General features: G+C 41.9%; 1 non-coding gene across 1 annotated transcript; it reads right to left on the bottom strand.

Annotated features, from left to right (window-relative positions):
• Positions 1-4,789: 4,789 nt before the first annotated feature.
• On the bottom strand, positions 4,790-4,861 carry Trnad-guc (transfer RNA aspartic acid (anticodon GUC)). The gene has a single exon. It is a non-coding gene; the product is annotated as a tRNA-Asp (tRNA).
• Between the last annotated feature and the right edge of the window lie 1,834 nt (positions 4,862-6,695).

The following is a 6,695-nucleotide window of genomic DNA, read 5'->3' as shown; positions in this document are numbered from 1 at the left end:
AACAAATGGGCACAAGAAATGTTGTACCTACGCGTTGCTACGTTTTGACAGTTTGTGCAAAATCGTAATGCGTCATCGTAATCGGCAGCAAACGATGACGACGTTATTACAATACACTGCAAGCAGTTTTGCGTCTTACCAGAGCGTCCAATCGAACGAACGGCATGTACACTAGGTATATGTGCGCTTTGTGTATCTCTGGAACACGAATCCCGTCTACATTTCCTTCCAAATGGATTAGCTTGTGGTGTGGTGCTCTAAAGACGAAAGTGCACACAGAAAAACGTGGATTCTCACGGATACCATTTTCCCTTTTAGTGGTGCGGAAATCTTTACCATCTATAGCGCGTTAAGCGCGTATTGTGCGTCCGTATGGGTGAGTGAGTGATTTGTGTTGTTGTTGTTGTTGTTGTTGCTTCCAATACGTTACTCCCAACAAACAACGCATCAAAAAAGGCGCTTTCGAACTGTTCGGTTCCAAAATGCTGTATGCTTTCTGTACCGAAGCCTCCCTTTTTTTCTCGTAAGTGGAAGGGCATTTTTTCTGTTCCGTTTCTATTAACTGTTCACTTGAGTTTCTTGCTCTCTCTCTCTCTCTCTTTTTCGATCTCTCGCTCTCTAACTGTTTGATTGATACACCCCAATCAGAATGGACCTTATCGTGCAGTGTTGTTTCTCTCATTCGCAAATGCCTCTGTTTCCCACCAACTAACAAAAAAAAACCCACCCCCTCACGTTACTTGGTCTTACCGTCCCCCCAACAAGTCGGTCGGTCGGTAAAGCATGTTTACGACTGGTGATTGAACACTTCACAACACGGTTTTTGGGATGCTGTGTGTGACGGTTAGCGGCCTACTAGCTTTTTGGGGTGGCTTTAATTTTCACACACATAGACAACCGCGCACACACTCGCTAGCCGTTTCTATGGCAATCTGCATCTTCCCTTCCGCGGCGCACTTGCGCTCTTTCATTCCTCCAATATCGCTCATCCACCCCTCCCTACCGTTCCGGTCCACCCATTCGTCGTGCTGCTGCTGCTGCTGTCGCTGCTGTAGCAATCTGTTGCCACTTATGAAATCGATTAAATTATTCATCGACTCCAATTGTACAGCCCCGTACCGATTTCTTCCACTTGGATTTGCACCACTCCAAACAGCAGTCGTTCCACAACGTTCTATCACACGCTCGTGCGCCTTCCCGCTTCCCTCGCCGTACTATCACACATCGTGCTAATGTTTAGTGGCGCGCGTTTACTGGAATTGTTCGTACTACAGTGCGACCTTATCGCGGGAATACCCATCCATTCGGTACGTACAAATCCGATGCCGTCTGTTATGCGAAGGATGGCTTTCCGAGCAGCAATTTGCATTTGTGCTTTCTACGAATCACACTCGCCAAAAAAAAAAAAAAAAAACGAGGGAGAACATCAGGAAGAAAACATTAGACGCGTCCAACTACAGTGACTCAGACATGCCGCACTGACTAAACGCAGCAAAATGAAGCTAAACATCAGTCTTTCGTTCTTGACTTTTGCTCGCTCTCGAGAACTTCATTACGGTGGTGATTTACTTCGGACCGTTAGCCGCTGTGTGTTTCCCTTTGTGTGGATCGAAGTAATTAAGCCAAAGCGGCAAAGCTTCTGGAGCCAGTTGAAGCACCATTAGGAAGGTGCTTTTTTCCCCTTAGAGGAAAAGGTAATGCCTTCATAAATTATCGCTCTGTTGGAAGCGACAACACAAAAGCACTTGGTGGAATGTATTGAGATTGTGTGGATGGTATTTATTTGCTTTTTGCTAAGGAATTTTAAATGATGTTTTGTGCGACAATTTATTATCGTCATACATTTTATTCACTTACGAAATCGATTCGAATTTAGTAAGCTTATATTTTTTCTACCCTATTGTATCATTGTTTATCCGTTTTTTTTCTAAAACAGTTAAAACGTGAAACTCTATTTAGAGAAAAAAAAACAATGAAATAACCGAAATTTAAAAACAAATATCTCAAATCAACAAATTTAAATAGTAATTTTGCAACTCCCAAGGAAACCTTCCACAGGGGAAATTGATTTTATCTCTGTCCAGCTGTTCCTGCAAACGTTTCGATTTTACATACATTATCTTTTTCTACCCCTCGGTTCCGCTTATCGATGTATCCCGTTTGATCCTTTTTTCCTCAGCAAGAGATTAGTGCTGTCAATGCACCAACGCGCCGGGGGGTCAAGTCATCAATGGTGACTCAAACCAAAAATCAATGAGTTTGTAGAAGTTTCATATTGTACCCTTGTTATCTGTGGTGCAGTATCCGGAGCTACATTGAATCAATACCAAGGGAGACCTATATTTTACAAACTAGGGAAGCAAAATTAAAAGAAAAAAAAAACAGTTTAAGCTCTTCGTTATCCAGCCCATAACGCTTGCTGATTAAAGAATATACGCATAAAAGGTAGTTAATTATACCAGTAACATGATTTGCTTCGATATGCTGTCATTGTTAATACATTAAACGCCGAACGCCAACCGTTTATTTAATCCACTTATGGGGGCGCAGTGTACGTATCGCGGTTCTCCTATCGCATCCCATCGCACCGAAAACCACAATCAAACGATTGCGCTACTCATTCCACCGACACGACGAGGGTAATGCTTATCGCGGTTCAGTCTTTTCGGTTTGTTTTGTCGCACACTGATAAGGCACACACAGTAGTGCACAGGAAAAAATGGAAGGAAACCTCGTTGTCTGCCATTGCAATCAGACATGGTTTTCTTTTTGCACGGTCAGCAGAAGGTTTGACCTTACTTGGGCCAGGTTTTGAAGGAACGGTTTACCACAAAGAACCACTAGAGAAGGCAATAGCCTTTAGGTGGAATAATACGGATTCAATAAACTACTCACCTTTTAAGGGTTAGTTTCATCAGCCTTGGATGGTTGGAAGGGAATATTTTAACGCATAACGAGTAACGAACTTTTGCTTCTTTGGACGACATGAGATGTACAAGGAAATTATAAACTTTTATGTTTTGGTTTAGAGTTCCTCAGGTTTAGAGAATCCTCTCTGAAACGAACCATTTTTTTAGGGGAAAAATATATTTAAATCTCAACTCTCTTTGGATCGTTCGATTTTCAAAGGGCCTTGTTTCTCACATTCGGTAGCTTCACTCAGTGGGAAAGCTCTGAACCATCTGTCCGCTTTAAAAAAAAAAAACAAAAAACGCTATCGCAAAACGCTTGCAAAATGCAGGTGCGAGAGGTGTATGTGAAATACGTTCGCGTATTTCCACCGGCCGGCAAATTGTCGGAAGCTGCTCCTGATAGCGCACGGTTATCATAACGGCGCGAATGAAAGAGAAACTCGCGCTCGCACAGAACGAGTTTGACAGGTGTCTTTTACTGTCCGGTTTGTCCGGTGCGTGTTTTTTCCTCCACCCCTTTACGCTTTGTTGTTCGGCCTATCAATCGATTCTTGTCGTGGTTTGTTATACATTTCGTTCCATCACTTGTTCACTGTGTTCTGCGCTTTGCTACTGTTGCGTTCTACTTCTTTAGATTATTAACATTAAAATGGTTCTGATTATGGATTTGTATGGTTTTCCTATTAAATTTCTATTCATTCGTTATTATTGTAAATAAAAAAAACGAAATTAATATTATTGTTTCAAAAGAGTTCAAGAAAAAAATATCCATTTTAATCGAACATTCGATTATTACGATGCATCAAAACATTATGAACTATTCAGAAGAGTAAAAGTAAATAAAGATTTATTCATGTTCGAACATTGCAAAAAATAAATTCCCAGTAGAAGCAAACGGAACGGGCACAGGTTGAGGAAGTTTGCCGTGCATTCGTTTGTTTTATATTTTACTTTCAAATTACGTCACTGCCAACCCGAGCACCGGGTTAACATCTCGAAGTGTACAAAGAATGGCGCAAGGCAAAGATTAGGGTGTGAAAAAGGAATTAGGAAAAGGAGATTAGGGTGTGAAAGCACTTGAAACGCTTTTCTGTGCTGTGCTTCTTCGTGTTGTCGCTGTACGATTTTCCCCACGAGAGGCACAGAAATCGGAAATCGGTTGCCACTGAAGAAAATAATGAAAATGAAATAAAAAAAGAAAGAAAAATATTCCAAGAAAGAAGAAAAATTTCAAAAATACTCCTAAAGGGGTGATTTTTAAACTATATTTTGAAATATTCACAAATTGCGGATAATCTCCTTACTATGTGCCTTAGACCGATGGTACCATTTTTAAAATGATCTTTTGCCCCGAGCAAATTGAATCATTTCGTAAGAAGTTTCGCTCGATCGATAAAAGGCGTTAAAACGGAACCGTCTTATACCGTACACCGGAAACTAGTTAAAAATTCTGTACAATCTGCAACCACAGTGCGCCTTACAAGCGCACCGTCATTTCGAGTTGATTGACCGCAGCGAAAACGGGTGCAAACCTTTCCCAAAAACTAAACTCACGACTACCTACTGGTGAATTGTGCGCCGTTGAAAGGAGGAAGTTTTATGCTGAAGGTGAGTTGGTTACTACTTTGGACTTACTTGGCTGAAATATACTCACCTTCCCCCGAGGGTATGCGAGTTGGTACATTTCCGGACAAAAAAAATAATATCAAGCTCAAAAAGTTTGCAGGTTCAAGGAAACCGCAATGGCTTTGTTTTCTGTGAGGTGTTATTTATGCAAACTATACGAAGGTTTTACAAAATATGGTGCCATCTAATTATCAAGATACTATTTTCAAGAAAATTATGTTTGTTTGTAAGTAAAAAATGAATAGTTTCCTCTCCCCGACGGGGAATCGAACCCCGGTCTCCCGCGTGACAGGCGGGGATACTTACCACTATACTATCGAGGACTTGCGTGTGAGATGGTTCGGTCGAAGATTTAATCACGAATTGTGTGTATGCTGTCTCCACCTAGGTTATACCTAGTAATTTGATACACCCACCCTTTTGGTCTATTTCCCCCCGCGGGCGGAGGGAATTCACCCCCAAGAACAACTGATTTCTACCCATTTAACCGTCACACTATGCCGCCAGAGCGCGCGCGAACTCGCGAGATTGTTTGCTTGGTGCAAACATAAACACGAGATGTCGAGTGCCGGACATGGCGAGAAACTGCGGTGCTAACTCTCTCAACACTCTGCTGAAGGATGGGACGGGAAAAAGGGGATGCGTACGAGTGGAAGCATGTTGATGATGTTTGCGGCAGGTTATAAGAACGATCGCATAATTCACTACACAAAACCCAAACAAGTGCGCCCCGTTGCAGGTACGTACGTGTACGTATTTGTATATGGGTGACGTCTTTAGGAAAAGGAAAACGGAAACGACTGGCGAATGACAAAATCAAACAAATTAAAAAATGAAATTAATTTGAAAGTGAAAACAAATGGCAGTTTGGGTCGATGAAAAAAAAAATATTCGTTATTGATTGATTTTATTTATTTTGTTTCTGTATTTGGTGTTCAAATGAAAGTGTAAGAACATTATTTTTTATGTACAACAGACACCTTTTAGAAAAATGAAAGCTTGTTTTTCCTTTTGATGTATTATTCCTGCAGTAATAAAATTTAATCAAATCTGTTCCTAACCTTTGTAATAGGGGTACATCACAGGGTAAATCTAAAACAAATCAACTGCACTATACGCTCATTCAATGGATCATTTTGTGGCTGACAATGTTTTCATTATTATTATTATTATCATTATTTATTTCTTACTTGCCAGTCGAGCATCCCGTGAGCCGTTCCGCAGCCCGAAAACCGTTACGAACCGTGGCGCAAGTTGTCGTCGTTCGTGATCCAACCGCGGAAATGGAACAGGGAAAGATGAGACGGTTTCCAAACCGTACACAGGGTTGGAGGTTGGTAGGGGTGACAAAGTGGCCGATCCAGTGGCACCATCGGCAAAGCAGGAAAGGGGGGGAGGGGGAGGAAAAGTCGTGTGGCAGGGGGAACGCATTGGATTGGAGCGTAAATAAAATACCCGCAAACGCAAGGGAAGCAGCATACGCGGAGAGAGAGCATATCGGTGTGTTGAAACAGATAAAGCATATTAAATGGCTCAGCGAAGCCAAAAAGCTCATAAAATAAATTGTTTTCTATGCTGAGTGCTGAGTACTGGGCGCCCGCTTCGAATGCGCTCTTTTTTTTCGCGGCATCTTTTTTTTTTGATATCACATCACCCTAAGCAACAGCGCGCAACGTTTGAGGGTGTGTGTGTGAAAGAGTGAGCTGCTGCGATTGGGAAATGAGCACGAACGAGAAACCCAACATCCGTGAGCGTTTGTGTGTATCGGAATGAGAGGAAATGTTTTAGGGGCGTGGAGGGAGGGGGTGGGGAGGAGTTAGCTCACGAGCGCTCTTCTCACGCGTTTGTTCGTCATCGTTAGAGGGTGGCAGACGAAAAACGATACCGTCAGTGCTTTGAGGGAGCAGTATATAAAAAAAACACACGAAACGATGTCAAGAAAAACATCCAACAACCAATTCAGTAACATTGAATGGAGTGGTTTTTTTGCGTTTTCTTTTTTTTATTATTTGATCCGTTAAACCTCACTGAGGGAAGTAAAAAACCATTGCGTGCGATAGATGTAAGGATTATTCGAATATCATTCCACTAGTATTCAATACCCTTAAAGTGTGCGTGTGTGTGAGTGAATAAGTTGCCATCGTACTACTTCATCAG

Source organism: Anopheles funestus, chromosome 2RL (assembly GCF_943734845.2).
Source record: "Anopheles funestus chromosome 2RL, idAnoFuneDA-416_04, whole genome shotgun sequence".
NCBI lineage: Eukaryota > Metazoa > Arthropoda > Insecta > Diptera > Culicidae > Anopheles > Anopheles funestus.
The sequence above is the reverse complement of the archived record's forward strand: the minus strand, read 5'-3'. Positions and strand labels throughout refer to the sequence as shown.